At 41.7% G+C, this 17003-nt stretch overlaps 1 protein-coding gene across 1 annotated transcript in view; it reads left to right on the top strand.

Moving 5' to 3' along the window:
• The first annotated feature begins 220 nt into the window (after window positions 1-220).
• The window catches only part of CACNG8 (calcium voltage-gated channel auxiliary subunit gamma 8), a 44221-nt gene continuing 27438 nt past the window's right edge, over window positions 221-17003 (top strand). Inside the window, exon 1 of the mRNA XM_060780419.2 lies at window positions 221-670. The gene's annotated coding sequence lies outside the window, so the exon portion shown is untranslated. The remainder of the gene's footprint in view (window positions 671-17003) is intronic.

Genomic DNA, 17003 nt, shown 5'->3' with positions numbered 1-17003 from the left:
AAGAAGAGAAAGAGGGATGGAAAGTTGGCCACAGCAATGCGTGGCGGGTACAGCTATTATCTTGTAAAATGATAACTTTGGGGTTGGGGTTAGGGGCTGGAGCTCTGAAGAGCAAACGCTAACCACTGAACATCATGTTCACAAGAACACTTGAGTGACACCTCATTGTGTGCATGGAAACACATACACTCTGGATATAGCAATGCTTGAGAGATAGATCTGTACCACACACCGCTACCCATTCCAGGATGCTGTGGTGACCCAATGCAGAGAGAGAACGAGAGATACACACACACATAATGCCTAACAACGCTCTGGCATCACACAGCCCACCCCACCCCTCCTTCCCTACATACACACATCCCAACCCCATATGCCTCTCCGTTCCTTTAACCAGCCTCTTTCGTTTGCTGCTGCTTCCTTTTTTTCTCTCCTTCCTCCAATGGTTTCTCCCAATGACATAATAACAGCATGCTAGCATCTCTCTCCTATACAGCAAAATACCCCTCGATATAAAACGCCATTTCGCAGAATCTTCTCTGGCTGGTGCCATCAACAACCCACTGCCGGGTGGGGGGACAGCGAGAGAAGCCGTCTCTCACCTCCCCCAGTGTGTGACACCTTTGGGAAAGCAGACCTTTTTGATAGTAGTTGTTGTTATTGCTTTAAGGTAAGCCTGCTATCTCTCTCTCTCTCTCTCTCATGCTGCAAAAGATGTATGTGCAAGGCACTGGGGGCAATGTATTGGAGCAATGTGTGGTGTGTGTTGGGGGGGACTTGCCTGTGATTTATAAGAGAAGGTTTTTATAACTGTGTCAGGATTCACTATCTCAGGCACTAATAAATCCAACATACTAGATTTGCTAGAACGAATTCCTGCTTGCAGGTACTGCTTTTTTCGCCTTCGTTCAGGTGGCGATGGTGATGGTGACCACCTCCAAACTGTCTTTACTAAAGCCTGAATGCAACAGATCTATTAGCATACATATTTATATCCCTTCATGTGGATTTCCTCTCCTCCTTCTTCTTGTTCTGAATATATGTGGAATTCCCATTACCTTTAATGCTTTGCACACATGTTTGTATATGTATGGGGTCGGGGAGTATGGGGAGAGAAGACATTGATGGTGGATTAAATTAAATTGCATGCTGCTGGGCAGGTTTCTGCATTGGTTTTGCTTCCCTCCCAACCTTTCTCTCTTTTTCTCGTGGGGGCTTTTTTGTGAACCCAGGGGGATAAAAATGACACTCAGATTAGGAATGGCAGCATGGGTTGAGAAGACTTGTGGGGGTTCAGGGCTGGAGGAAATCTTCAACGATGCTGCAGGGGTTTTGGCCTGACTGAAGAGAACTGCTGGTTGGAGCAGCTGTTGAATGAATGGGGAATTCAGCAGGAAGGGAGGGAAGCAATCAAGCACAGGAGGGGAGATGCCCGAATGTGAGATTGAACTAGGCATGGAACTGCCAGTTGGATGCCCGTTCCGCCTGGTATTTTGTGTCCTGACAAGGAGGGATGTGCCTTAGTCCAGAAATGGGGGATCACAGCTCCCTCCACTTTTATAAAGAGTTTGGCAGCCAAAGTTAAGGCCCTATTCCACAAAAGAGTAATGCACCCAACAAGTTGTTTTGGCTTCCAAGGTTCAGACTCATCCCTGTCTGTCATTGACATATTTTTCTTTGAAAAAACTAATAAAATGTTGGGAGAATGGGGTAGGACTGCACCTGGAAGTACCTGGAAGGGCAGCTGTTTGCAAAAGGTAAATGAGGAATCATTCCTTGTTTATGATTCCTATAGGAAAAGAATGAAGACTGCTGTTGTAGATCAGGGATTCTTGGATTTTATAGGAAGGCAATAGAGCAATGTGTCTCAACCTTGGGGTCAGGGTCACAAGGGGGGTGTCAGAGGGGTCACCAAACACCATCAGAAAACACAGTATTTTCTGTTGGTCATGGGATTCTGTGTGAGAAGTTTGGCCCAATTCTATCGGTGGAGGGGTTCAGAATGCTTTTTGATTGTAGGTAAATTATAAATCCCAGCAACTACAACTCCCAGTTTCAAGGACTATTTTCCTCGAACTCCATCAGTGTTCACATTTGGGTATATTGATGACTCATGCCAAGTTTGGTCCAGATCCATCATTGTTTGAGTCCACAGTGCTCTCTGGATGTAGGTGAACTACAACTCCAAAACTTAAGGTCAATGCCCACCAAACCCTTCCAGTATTTTCTGTTGGTCATGGGAGTTCTGTGTGCCAAGTTTGGTTCAATTCCATCGTTGGTGAAGCTCAGAATGCTCTTTGATTGTAGGTGAACTATAAATCCTAGCAACTACAACTCCCAAATGACAAAATCAATCTGCCACCAATCCCACCAATATTCAAATTTGGGTGTATTGGGTATTTGTGCCAAGTTTAGTCCAATGAATGAAAATACATCCTGTATATCAGATATTTACAGTTATGAAGTAGCAACGAAAATAATTTTATGGTTGGGGATCACCACAACATGAGGAACTGTATTAAGGGGTCATGACATTAGGAAGATTGAGAACCACTGACATACACCCTAATGGTTTCTAACAGAGGGCCAGCAGGTTCTCCTGAAGAAGAAAAAACAGCAATATGCAGATTTTAGTCATGTAAAACTAAGGGCCAAACATCCCGGGTCTCCTGTTGTGTGAACTGCAGGACTTCTGGATTCTATTGGGATGCTTTATCATCCAGTCCAGAAGGCCAGAGATTGAGACACAACTGCTTAAGATGGGTTTCAATCCTCAATACTTTACAGATCCTCTATTCAAATGGGCACTCATGAATTGCTTTTGACTGCAGCATGTACGTCTGTCTGCTGATGCAATTGACACTAGAAAGTGGACGAGAAAGAGAAGGAAAAGAGCATGGGGTACCCTGTAAGATCTTTCTATTGGAAACCTGTAATACAAAGACCTGTAATACAAGGACCTGCATTGTATATACTTAAAATGAGGTTGGAGGAGTCTGGAAGGGGGTTTTGTGTGTCTAAAATTCTATTTCGACGTCTTGGTTCTTGTTGTGATTACAGTACTGATTTTACTCAGTGATTATCTTTTGGTCTGATTTGTCTGTATGCAGGAATATGTAAAAATTGTAATTTTCAGTTAAGAAAGGTATTTGAATTAATACCTGTGGTATGGAGACCTGCATTGTGTATACTTATAGATCAGGCATGGGCAAACTTTGGCCCTCCAGGTGTTTTGGACTTCAACTCCCACAATTCCTAACAGCCTACCGGCTGTTAGGAATTGTGGGAGTTGAAGTCCAAAACACCTGGAGGGCCAAAGTTTGCCCATGCCTGTTAGAGATGACCTCTAAAATGGATTAAGGAAATCTGTGGGTTTCTTTTTTGTCCAAAATCCTAGTTCAGTGACTTGGTTCTTGTGATTACAGCATTAATTTTACTCCTGAGATTGGCTGTGTATAGGAATATGTAAAAATTATAATAGGTCAGCAAATTATATTGTTATTGTTGTTAATGGTGATGTTGATGGTAGCTGGACACAGGGTAAAGGAAACACAGACAGCAAACAGATCTCACTTAAGTGTCCATTAGGACAAGACGGGATAATAAGGTCAATCAACTCTGTCCATGACTCACATACCCTCAAGTTAAATACATTCTATCACCCCATCTACTAATTAATAACTCTACATGCACCTTTTTAGGTAAACACATTCCTTATTTTCCCTCTGTGGATCTCCCTTTCCTAATCACGGTATCCATTCATTTTTTCCTATCTGTCCAGTCACTGTAAAACCTACACTTCATTCATTCATAAAGCCTCAGCTATCTATTTACCTATCTACCTTTTGCTCCTCCACAGAGTCTAATTCTTCCTTCGATTGCATCCGCTCTTTCATTGATGTGCAAATCTCCATCTGTCCTTCACTTTTCTCCTGTCTCCGTGGTTCACATCCAGATGTGAGCGGCTCATTCATTTAGCTTTTTCTTTTCCCAAGCAAAGTTTTCACTTATCAAACAAAATGGCTGAGCGGATTGTATGAAACAGCTGAAAAGAAATAAACAAAAACTGTCTAAAGGGAAATTCAGACTGGTCATAAAATGTAATTTTACCAGTCGATATTAGGTACGGTAAGTGAAACTACTGATCGCAAAGAAAAGATATAGATTTGTTATGAACCCTGTTAGGCCCTTTCCACACAGTTATATAAAAACACACATTATTTGCTTTGAACTGGGTTATGTGGTAGTGTGGACTCACATAAAAAGGTAAAGGTTTCCCCTGTCATTAAGTCTAGCCGTGTTCGACTCTGGGACGTGGTGCTCATCTCCATTTCTAAACTGAAGAGCTGGTGTTATCTGTAGACACCTCCAAGGTCATATAGCAAGCATGACTGCATGCAGCACCGCTACCTTCCTACAGAAACGGTACCTACTACTACTTAAATTTGCATGTTTTCAAACTGCTAGGTTGGTAGAAACTGGGGCCAACAGTGGAAGCTCACCTCATTCCCTGGATTTGAACCACCAACTTTTCAATCAGCAGGTTCAGCAGCTCAGCGGTTTAACCCACTGCACCACCAGCCCCCCCCCCCATTAAGTTAATTGAGTGCAAACTACTTTTGTGCTTAAACTCTGTTTGCAGCAATGAAAGCAAGCTGAGGACAAAGGGAAATAGTGGGAGAGAGAAACTGGAACATTTTAAAAGAAACTGAAAGAGTGGGGTGATAGAGAATTAATAGGGATTGTGTTGTTGTAGGTTTTTTGGGCTGTATGGCCATGTTCTAGAAGCATTCTCTCCTGACGTTTTGCCTGCATCTGTGGCAAGCATCCCCAGAGTTTGTGAGGTCTGACCTCACAACCTCTGAGGATGCTTGCCACATATGCGGGTGAAACGTCAGGAGAGAATGCTTCTAGATAGAGGTGGCCCTAGGTAATTTCAAACAGTATTTTGGTGCCCCCCCCCCCCCCAACCAATCACTGATATATATTTTCTGTTCGTCGTGGGAGTTCTGTGTGCCATATTTGGTTCAATTCCATCATTGATGGAGTTCAGAATGCTCTTTGATTGTAAGTGAACTATACATCCCAGTAACTACAACTCGCATATGTCAAGGCCTATTTCCCCCCAAGAGCACCTCAAGAATGCCCCTGGGCTAAATCAACTATACTGCAAATGCTTACTTTGTGTAACGGGTTGAGCCGCCCCTGCTTCTAGAACATGGCAATATAGCCCGAAAAACCTACAACAACTCAGTGATTCCCAGCCATGAAAGCCTTTGACAATAATTGGGATAGTCCCTTCTGATTTGGTCAGCAAATTCAGCAGCTCAGCAGTTTAACCCGCTATGCCAGCAGGTGGACTCAGATAACCCAGTTCAAAGTCAATATTGTTGATTATCTGCCTTGATATTCTGGGTTATATGGCTGTGTGGAAGGGCCCTCTAACAGCATCGGTATCTGAATGTCATGCACAATCTGAATCAGAACTGGTTATCCATCCATCATAACTGTAAAGTATACAGGCAGAATATTTTTGATTATCTTGTATGTTTCCGTCATCCACCGCAGAATGGTAGGTTCCCCATTTACAAATGTATCTCCAAGGTCATGAAAGATGGCATCAAACTGAAGTACTTTGGTTCATGCCTATCCTATTAATTTGCATCTCTACAAGCTGTTATTCTCTAGGCCTCAAGGCTCCTATTGATGGGAGGGGGGAAGAGAGAGAGAGAGAAAAGCTGGTACCAACATTTTATAAATGGTATCCATGGATACTGTTAAGACAAATTGCTTCCCACCCACCAGGGGCACTCTAGCAAAAGAACAGACACTGTGGGTGGGGGGCTACGAGCTGCAACTCTTGGCTTCCCGAGAGGCCGTGTGGAGCCGAAAACCGAAGAATAAAACCACAAAAAGGGTCCTTCAGAACCCCGACTTCTGAATTTTCTACCAAGCCACTGGGGGTTTTGTGTCCTTTTTGAAACAGGTGGTGTGAAGGTCAGGCCTCATCGATTTTCAGAAGAGGAATGAGGCACAGAGAGTAAAAAAAGCTTGATGATAAACCTTGAAGCTTTATACAGAATGAATATCCCTTATCCAAAATGCTCGCAACCAGAAGGATTTTGGATTTTCCCTTAGATTTTGGAATACCTGTGTTTGCACATATTGCAAAATCCTGGAGATGAGATACAAGTCTAAACACGACATTTATTTATGTATCGTGTACACCTTATATATCAGTTGTTCTCAACCTTCCTAATGCTGTGACCCCTTAATACAGTTGCTCATGTTGCGGTGACCCCCGATCATAAAATTATTTCCGTTGTTACTTCAAAACTGTAATTTTGCTACTAGCATGAATCGTAATGTAAATATCTGATATGCAGGATGTATTTTTATTCACTGCACCAAATTTGGCATAAATACTCAATATGCCCAAATTTGAATACTGGTGGAATTGGGGGGGGGGGGGTTGGTTTTGTCATTTGGGAGTTGTAGTTGCTGGGATTTATAGTTCACCTACAATCAAAGAGCATTCGGAACTCCACCAACAATGGAATTGAATCAAACTTGGCACATAAAACTCCCATGACCAAGAGAAAATACGGGAAGGGTTTGGTGGGCATTGACCTTGTGTTTTGGAGTTTGAGTTCACTTATATCCAGAGAGCAATGTGGACTCAATGATGGATCTGGACCAAACTTGGTACGGAGCATCAGTCTAGCTCAGGCATGGGCAAACTTCAGCCCTGCAAGTGTGTGTTGTGTGTTAAGGCTCTTCCAGCCCTTATGCCTTAGGTCAGTGGTTCTCAATCTTCCTAATGCTGCGATCCCTTAATAAAGATCCTCATTTTGTGGTGACCTTCAACAATAAAATTATTTGTGTTGCTACTTCATAACTGTAATTTTGCTACTGTTATAAATCATAATGTAAATATCTAATATGCAGGATGTATTTTCATTCGCTGGATGAAATTTGGCACAAATACCCAGTATGCCCAAATTTGCACACTGGTGGAGTTGAGGGGGATTGATTTTTGGGAATTGTAGATGCTGGGATTTATAGTTCGCCTACAATCAAAGAGCTTTCTGAACTCTACCAATGATGGAATTGGGAATTGTAGTTCACCTACATCCAGAGAGCACTGTGGACTCAAACAATGGTGGCTCTGGACCAAACTTGGCATAAATACTCAATATGGCCAAATATGAACACTGGTGGAGTTTGGGGAAAATAGACCTTGACATTTGCGAGTTGTAGTTGTTGGGATTTATAGTTCAAAAAGCATTCTGAACTCCACCAATGATGGAATTGAACCTAACTCGGTACACAGAACTCCCAGGATAACAGAAAATACTGGAAGGATTTGGTAGGCATTGACCTTGAGTTTTCGAATTGTAATTCACCTACATCCAGAGAGCACTGTGGACACAAACAATGATTGCACAAATACTCAATCTGCCCAAATGTGAACACTGGTGGAGTTTGGGGAAAATAGATCTTGACATTTGGGAGTTGTAGTTGCTAGGATTTAGAGTTCACCTACAATCAAAGAGCATTCTGAACCCCACCAATGATAGAATTGGGCCAAACTTCCCACAATGAACCCCTATGACCAACAGAAAATACTGTGATTTCTCTGACACTCTCCTTGTGACCACTCCCAGGGGTCCCGACCCCCAGTTTGAAAAACACTGTTATACATGTAGTCTGAAGGTAATTTTAAGCCCAACATTTTTAAAAAAATTGTGCAGACTAAACCTTTATCTACAAATAATTTCATTGAATTGTTCGAAGAGACCTCGTGGGCCATCCTGTCCAACCCCCTGCCAAGAAGCAGGTATATTGCATTCAAATCACCCCTGACAGATGGCCATCCAGCCTCTGTTTAAAAGCTTCCAAAGTAGGAGCCTCCACCATGCTGTGGGGCAGAGAGTTCCACTACTGAACAGCTCTCACAGTCAGGAAGTTCTTCCTCATGTTCAGATGGAATATCCTCTCTTGTAGTTTGAAGCCATTGTTCCGTGTCCTAGTCTCCAGGGCAGCAGAAAACAAGCTTGCTCCCTCCTCCCTGTGCAACTTACTTGTGAATGTAAGTCGCCCTGAGTCCCTTCGGGGAGATCGAGGCAGGGTATAAAAATAAAGTTATTATTATTATTATTATTATTATTATTATTATTATTACTTACATTCAAGTTTGTATCTTTCACAGATGTACAACATGTTCAATCTACACATAATAGGAAAATCTCTCTTTTTATCTTTCTGTCTTCCATAGAAATAAAATAATATGATGAGAAAGGGAATGGGTAGCCAAGGTGGATAGGGATATAGAAGGTTAAAGATGAGGAGACCAGGACTGGAGTAGATTTTGTATGTTTACTTTCCAGTTGAGCCGCAGGCTGTCTTTGGAAAAGTGTTCTCTTCTTAATCCATTAGTATTTCCTCGTTAAAACAACACAAAACAGGAAAACCACCCTCAGGTACTTTGTAAAGCTTTATCTGCCTTTGGGTCTCTTTTCTGACTTATTTTATATATTTCCAAAATAAAAACAGATTTGGGAAACACATAGATTTCATAGAATCATAGAGCTGGAAGAGACCTCATGGGTCATCCAGTCCAACCCCGGTTTATCCAGTTTTCCTTAAACTCATAATGTCTGATGACTTCATTTAATCAGGAAGGCAAACCAATTCTAGATTTTAGCTGGTACTTTAAAGGAGTTGTCCAGAGTGCTGAACTCCACCTTCAAAATAGGCTCAATATACAATCTTACGTAGAATCATAGAGTTGGAAGAGACCCCGTGGACCATCCAGTCCAACCCCCTGCCAAGAAGCAGGAACATTGCATTCAAAGAACCCAAGACAGGTGGTCATCCAGCCTCTGTTTAAAAGCCTCGAAAGAAGGAGCCTCCACCACACTTGAGGGCAGAGAGTTCCACTGCTGAACAGCTCTCACAGTTAGGAAGTTCTTCCTCATGTTCAGGTGGAATCTACTTGATGCCATTGTTTCATGTCCTAGTCTCCAGGGCAGCAGAAAACAAGCTTGTTCCCTCCTCCCTATGACTTCCCCTCACATATTTATACATGGCCCTCCATCATGTTTCCTCTCAGCCTTCTCTTCTGAAGGCTAAACCAGCCCAGCTCTTTAAGCTGCTCCTCATAGGGCTTGTTCTCCAGACCCTTGATCATTTTAGTCACCTTTCTCTGGACACATTCCAGCTTGTCAACATCTCCCTTCAATTCAGGTGCCCAGATTTGGAAACAGTATTCTTGGTCTGACCAAGCTAGAATAGAGGAGTAGCATGACTTCCCTGGATCTAGACACTATACTCCTATTTTGTGGGCCAAAATCCTATTGGCTTTTTAAGATGCTGCATCCCATTGTTGGCTCATGTTTAACTTGCCCGTGAAGATCTTTTTAAAACACATATACTCAGCAGGAAACACACACATGTAAACAAACTTTTAAAAAAAGATAATTTTGTATCACTGTGAAGAGAAAAGTAGCATGAACCTATTTTTTTAAAACTCTAGGCTGCCTTTGTCCTAGTCAATGCATGCAAACCCCTTTAAAGCCTCAGAAATGGTAACCATTGTAATAAATAAATAAAATTTGTCCTCATTCCCTTCCTGTTATGATTGCCAAATACTGAAAGAAAATATTCTGGAAGCAGGTTCTGGAGGTGAAGGTGGGGCTTTTGTTTTAGTTGATTTAATAGGTCTGAGGCAAAGCTCCATAGGGACGAGAGGCAGGGCCTTCACAACAGTGGCCCCCTGCTTATGGAACGCCCTCTCTAGAGATATCAGATTGTCCACCTCCCTCTTGTCTTTTAGAAGGAAAATCAAGACCTGGTTATGGGACCAAGCATTTGATCAGTGAGCAGCAAGTGGAAGAAGGTCACACAACTTATGGCAATGAATTGACCCGGACTAGTTTTTGGATTTCGATTTTAATGGATGTGTCTTAATTAATTGTTCTGATTTTTGTTTTAATTTTTAATATTTTGATTGTACTGTGGTTGTTTTTATGATGCTAGCATCGTATGATGCTTTCGTTAGGCCGCCCTGAGTCCCCTTTCGGGGGGAGAAGGGCGGGGTATAAATATAGGAAATCAATAAATAAAATAAATAAGATGGAGGCCAGGTCACTCAAAGAAAGGAAGAGTATCTCAGGCCCCTTGCACACAGCTGAATAAAATCCCACATGTATCTTTTTTGAAGTGGAATATATGGCAGTGCGGACCAACCGAGTAGCTGAGAGAGTGACACCTTTGCTTTAGGATGGTTCAATAAGCGCAAGCTTTGTTTCATGCACAAAATTATTGAAAGTATTACAGGCAGCCCCCAAGTTACAAATATCCGATGTACAAATGACTCATAATTAAGAATGGGGTGATACAACAGGAAATGGGAGAAATTACCCCTCACAAGGGAAATCCACTCCTGAAAGAGTTATCAGAGAAAAGGTGTCGCCACTGAAATATGATCACCAATTCTTGTTGCTGATACTGGTCAAAGGACATTTAATCAACTACCAAACTTGCAAATTTTGTGTTTTGTCTGTTTCTTTGTTTTGTTCCGTTAGAAATGTAATACAATTGACTGGTTGCCCTGACACGACAAATAAATACCAATTCTTGTTTCCACAACAAGCCAAATTTTCAAATTCCAATTATCACAGGGACAGAAAGTGAGGTGAAATCTTCTCAACAGGGGCACAGAAAGCAAAACAAACACTACAGGGGTGTTAACCCTTCCTTATGATATCCAAAGATTGAAAAATTATATATTTAGATAGAGCTTCACTTAAAAAAATGTACCTATTCTAATTTATATACAAATTCAACTTAAGAACAAACCTACAAAACCTATCTTGTTCAATGTATTGTCGAAGGTTTTCATGGCCAAAATCACTGGGTTGTTGTAGGTTTTTTTGGGCTATATGGCCATGTTCTAGAGGCATTCTCTCCTGACGTTTCGCCTGCATCTATGGCAAGCATCCTCAGCGGTAGTGAGGTCTGTTGGAACTAGGAAAATGGGTTTATATATCTGTGGAAAGACCAGGGTGGGACAAAGGACTCTTGTCTACTGGAGCTAGGTGTGAATGTTTCAACTGACCATCTTGATTAGCATTTGATGGCCTGGCAGTGCCTGGGGCAATCTTTTGTTGAGAGGTGATTAGATGTTGAGAGGTGATTAAAAATGAACAAAATCTGGCTACCAGTATTAAAAAAAACTCTAAAATTTCAACAGCAAAACAACAGAGAGGAAACAATCAAGGACATCTAATCACCTCTCAACAAAAGATTGCCCCAGGCACTTCCAGGCTATCAAATGCTAATCAAGGTGGTCAGTTGAAACATTCACACCTAGCTCCAGTAGACAAGAGTCCTTTGTCCCACCCTGGTCTTTCCACAGATATATAAACCCATTTTCCTAGTTCCAACAGACCTCACTACCGCTGAGGATGCTTGCCATAGATGCAGGCGAAACGGCAGGAGAGAATGCCTCTAGAACATGGCCATATAGCCCGAAAAAACCTACAACAACCTATCTTATTCGTAACTTGTGGACTGCCTGTATATGAAATTATCTTTCAGTCATGAGTTTCATGTTTAGACAGTGTTTCATGCACAAAAGTGTTTAAAAGGTTGTAGGAAACTACCACGCAGCCATGCGTGTAAGGTTTATATGAAACATAAATGAATTTCATATTTAGATTGGGTCCTCTCTGCAAGGTATCTCATTATGTTTAGAGATATGGCATACTCGACCTGTAAGGGCAAAGCAAATAAAGCCAGGAGAGGGTAGTGTGTGCAATGAGTGGGGAAAATATCTGGGAATTTCGATCATGGCTTCTTAAACTGTGGATCCCAACCCCAAATGGGATTCCCTTAACTCAATGTTGGGGGTCACAAAAGATTGGATACAGTAAAAGGTTTCTGAACGCATTCACACAAATCTGTTTGCAATAATGTGCGATGTTTTCAGTGGACTCTGCAGAAAAGGTTTCAGATGTTCCTCACAAAAAAGGAAAATTAGCAAGCTTTGCAAATGCAGATTTATTTTCAGTAACTTTTGACTTTGAAACCTAATTTTTATCCCTCTTTAATTGGAGTCACACAGACATTTCAGAGGTGGACAAGGGTCATGAGTGGAAAAAGTTTAAGAAGCTCTGATTTAGATTTTTTTTATCGTGTCAGAAGAGAGTTGAGAAACTGCAAGTCACTTCTGGTGTGAGAGAAATGGCCGTCTGCAGAGATGTTGCCCAGGGGACACCCGGATGCATTATCATCCTGTGAGAGGCTTCTCTCATGTCCCCGCACGGGAAGCTGGAGCTGACAGGCGGGAGCTTACCCTATCTTGTGGAGTCGAACTGCCGACCTTCAGGTCAGCAGTTCAGTCGGCACAAGGGTTTAACCCATTGTGCCACCATGGCTCTGATTTAAATGATATCCCTGATCTGTGCTCACATCAGCAAAAGACCCCTGTTCTGTGTTTCCAGCTTGGTGCTTAAACAAAATCTTTAGTTTGTAAAATCTGATCAAGATATCCCTTGTAGAGTTTGCTAGAATGACCTTGGAGCTAATCTATTCTTTTATTCAAGCAAGGAAATTGGTAGCTTGTTAAGTGCGTCCTAAAAACTAGTTTAAGTTGGTGTCCTGCAGAATTTTTCATCATTTCACTCATGAAAATGAGAAAATGCAGAGTCAAAACAACACAAAATATCAGTGAGAAAGAACACAAACTAGGGGCAATTTTCTTTCTGCCTGAATCCACACCAAAGAACAAGAGGTTTTCTTTTTCTCTCCTTCCTGTTGACTACAAACTACTTTTTCCACTCTGAACTCATTTTTCAGCCATGGAAATAAGATAAATTCTAAGGGGTGGAATGGAAGGAAGTCAACTTGTGCAATTCAGCTGGAGGCCGATCCGTTTTTAGTATCCAAATTTCATTGGGTACCCAGATCCAGAGTTTGGGAGCTTCCCGAAAATTGGCTAATAGAAACATCTGTTTATGGCTAGGCAGCCAAATATCCAGAAAGATCTGGTGCATTCGTGGGAATGGGGAACTGTTCCTGGAATCCTACCTTCCTTTCAAGGGAGTATGGGTTTGAAGAATAGGGTTAAGGAAGCATCCTTCCTGGGACTTCTTACTTTCCTCCTTTCAAGGGGGGTCTGGATTTGAAGAACGGGGTTAAGGAAGCATATTTCCTGGGACCACTTTCTTTCCTCCTTTCAAGGGGTCTAGATTTGAAGAACAGGGTTGAGGAAGCATCCTTCCTGGGAGCCTTTCCTATCTTCCTTTCAAGGGAGTCTTGGTTTGAAGAACGGAAGCATCCTTTCTGGGACCCTTTCATATATTTTTTCAAGGGGATCTGGGTTTGAAGAATGGGATTGAGTAAGCATACTTCCTGGGACCCTTTCTTGTCTTCCTTTCAAGGGAGTCTAGGTTTGGAGAATGGGATTGAGTAAGCATCCTTCCTGGGACTCTTTTCTTCTTCCCTTCAAGGGAGTCTGGGTTTGAAGAATGGGGTTGAGGAAGCATCCTTTTTGGGACCCTTTCCTATCTTCCTTTCAAGGGAGTCTGGATTTGAAGAAAGGGTAAATGAAGCATCCTTTTTGGGACCCTTTTCTTTCAAGAGAGCCTGAGTTTGAAGAATGGGGTTAAGGAAGCACCCCTCTTGGGACCCTTTCCTAGACACAGCTTGCATAAGACACATCACAGCATTCTTCTGTTCTGATTGGCCCAACAGGCAGTGCTCACAGGAAAGCCCTATGTGAGCAGCACATAACAGCCTCTTTGCGCGCCACGTAATGATGAATAGGGGAGGAGGAGCCATTATTGGCTGCAACGTGATCCCGTTACAGATGAAAAAATGTGATGGCTGGGCCCTTGCCATTACAGCTATCCAACCAAGCCGAAAAAGCCAGAATCCGTGCACAAGCCCAGAAGGAAGTGGGTTACACTGGGACATTTTAAAAGTATTTGAAAAAGTGGGATTAATTGGGACTGTTCCAGCCAAATCAGGGTAGCTGGAGAGTATGGTGCCAGAGACTAGTACCATATGTGTAACCATTAGCTACAATTATTTCTGGCATTAATGTGAGGTTCCTATGGACAAGCAACTGATAACTCATGCACCAACACAAGTCCATGGATTGCCACTTTGCTTAGTATAGGTTGACCACTCTTTATTCGGACTGTTCAAGAATCTACAATTGTCTAGGGTAGAGACACTTTTGCTTTCCAAAGTTTTAATATACTAAAGTTTTGTTATACACTCACAGTTATTTTAAAAATATTGTGTATAACATGACCCTCAGGCTACATAGACATTATATACATAGCTGATGGCCATTTTATACACACTGTTTTCAATGAAGGATCATGTGGTGTTTAGACTTGGATCCCAGCTCCAAGATATATGTAGGTATAAGTAAACACAAGTACTCCACAATCTGGAAAAAAAATCCAAAATCAAAAACACTTCTAGTCCCAGACATTTTGGATAAAGGATGCTCAACCTGTACTGACTTAATCCACTTTCACAGTCACCAGAAGCATACGTACCATTAAAAGTGACCACAGATAACCAGTTATTACAGTGGCTCTCAACCTTTGGGTCCCCAGATGTTTTGTCCTTCAACTCCCAGAAATCCTAACAGCTGGTAAACTGGCTGGGATTTCTGGGAGTTGTAGGCCAAAACACCTGGGGACCCACAGGTTGAGAACCACTGACTTATTAAATGATAACTACATTTTCTCCTAGTATCTGCTTAAAATACATTCCACTATCCAATATACTGATAGTAGGAGAAAGAAAGAGAAGGTATAAGATGATGATTCTCAACCTTTCCTTTGTGCTCCCTCCGTACCGTAAATGTGTGTCAGAGTTTCAAGGGAGGCGTGTGTGGTTTAAAAAACATATTTGGTATCATTTTAAACTTGGAAAACAGGAAAAAACCAATTATGTCTATTGTTTTCTTAGAACACAGATTACTGCATCATCCTATGACGCACAGTAAAACATCTATCATTTCCCCTTATCTCTGAATTACACTGCAGTGTAAAGTAGATTGTAGAATCATAAACATTGGAAGGGACCACAAGATGGAAGGTTTCACCTCTTTGCCATGTAGCAATACACAGCTAAAGCACGCGTAGGAAATGCCCATCCAATCTCTGTTTAAAGATCTCCAAAAATAGTGGTAGCGTTTATCTCCACTAAGTCGGCTATGCCCCTAGTGTCAAAAACAATATCCCAACCAAAAAAATGTTTTCCAAATGGAGAAATGTTTTCTTTTTTGTGCATTTGTTTTCTCATATGCAGGTCATGAACTGGTTCTTGTTGTGTGCCTTCGAAGTCATTTCTGCTTTATGATGACCCTAAGGAGAACCTATCACAGGGTTTTCTTAGCAAGATTTTTTTGGGGGTGCTTCTGTCTGAGGCTGAGAGAGTGTGACTTGCCTAAGGTAACTTGGCCAAGATCAGGCTATTGGTTTCCATGGATGAGTAAAGATTTGAGAGTTGTGGAGAAACACACCTCTACAGCTTTTATATTAGGACCTATAAAAGCCTATACATCCCATGTCTACACTCACTAAAGCAGTGGTTCTCAACTTGTGGGTCCCTAGGTGCTTTGGCCGACAACTCCCAGAAATCCCAGCCAGTTTACCAGCTGTTAGGATTTCTGGGAGTTGAAGATGAAAACATATGGGGACCCACAGGTTGAGAATCACTGCTCTAAAGAGAGAGAGTTCCCATATGAGCCTCCTTGAACTCTTAAGATCTTGCAGAAGGTCTTGCAGAAGGTCTCAGTCTTGCCCAGGAAATGATGGACTTCTCAGTGCCTGCTCCTAGATTGGGATTTGCTTCCTGGAGGAAAGGGTTGTTAGAATGAAAACTGGAGATGATTCCTGTATTTTAATAGCTGCAGGGGGGGGGGGGGGGATTTCAGCTGGCATTGTTTGTCACACATCAGGTAACAATTGGTACCTGCTGAAATGCCTCCTTCTACACAACCATTAAGTGCAAAAGTGCTGTTTCCAGTTTTCACTCTGACAATTTCTGTTTTAGGATTGTACTGTTTTTAATCTATGCCTTTAAAGTTTTACATGATCTTTTATTCTACAGATATTTTAATATCATTTTAATTGTGATGTTTCAAATGTTTTAGTTATGTGTGATTTTCCTCGTATTTCTTTTTATTCTGTAGCTCTTCTTTAACCCCACTTTGGGGAAAAGATGAAACATAAATAAAGCAATTGAGTGGTTGATTTCAGTGAATGAATTTCAAACAAAATTATGATTTGGATGATAAGTTCATTAAAAGGGAACTGTTTTTTAAAAGGTGGAGAAACATTGCTATACGATAAGTTTAAGGACCGCCCTGAGTCGCCTGCGGGCTGATATGGGCGGGATATAAGTGACGTAAATAAATAAATAAAATAAATAATAAGGAGAAAAGAGATTTATAGTGTAAGTGAAATAAGAAATTAAGCAACGTTTCTATATCCTCCACAGCTAGACAACAAGGATAGGATATGACCCAACATATTTACAAACCAGAGTGGAGATAGACCAGGCATGGGCAAACTTGGACCCTCCAGGTGTTTTGGACTTCATCTCCTACAATTCCTAACAACCTCAGGAAGGGGTTGAGGCTGTTAGGAAATGTGAGGGTTGGAGTCCAAAATACCTGAAGGGCTGGAGTTTACCCATGTCTGAGATAGACACACAGACACACAAAACTATAGTCAACCATCAAAGATGCATCTCATACTACAGGTTTCATACATTTGTGTATATGTTGACCTTATATATAGGTTGAGGGGAGGTTATGAGGCCAAAATTATGGATTTTGATATGACCCATGGATAAGTCGAGGGTCATTCTACAGAAAAGAGAAAGCACAGTTCCACTTCGAGGGACCAGCCACCCCTTCACCACTATTTTTCTCTTAAGTCATTCAGAAAGGCCAGATGAGTCAGAGT

The sequence above is a fragment of the Anolis sagrei genome, chromosome 6 (genome assembly GCF_037176765.1).
Source record: "Anolis sagrei isolate rAnoSag1 chromosome 6, rAnoSag1.mat, whole genome shotgun sequence".
Classification (NCBI taxonomy): Eukaryota; Metazoa; Chordata; class Lepidosauria; order Squamata; family Dactyloidae; genus Anolis; species Anolis sagrei.
Note: the sequence above shows the minus strand (reverse complement) of the source record. Positions and strands in the feature narration are given on the sequence as shown.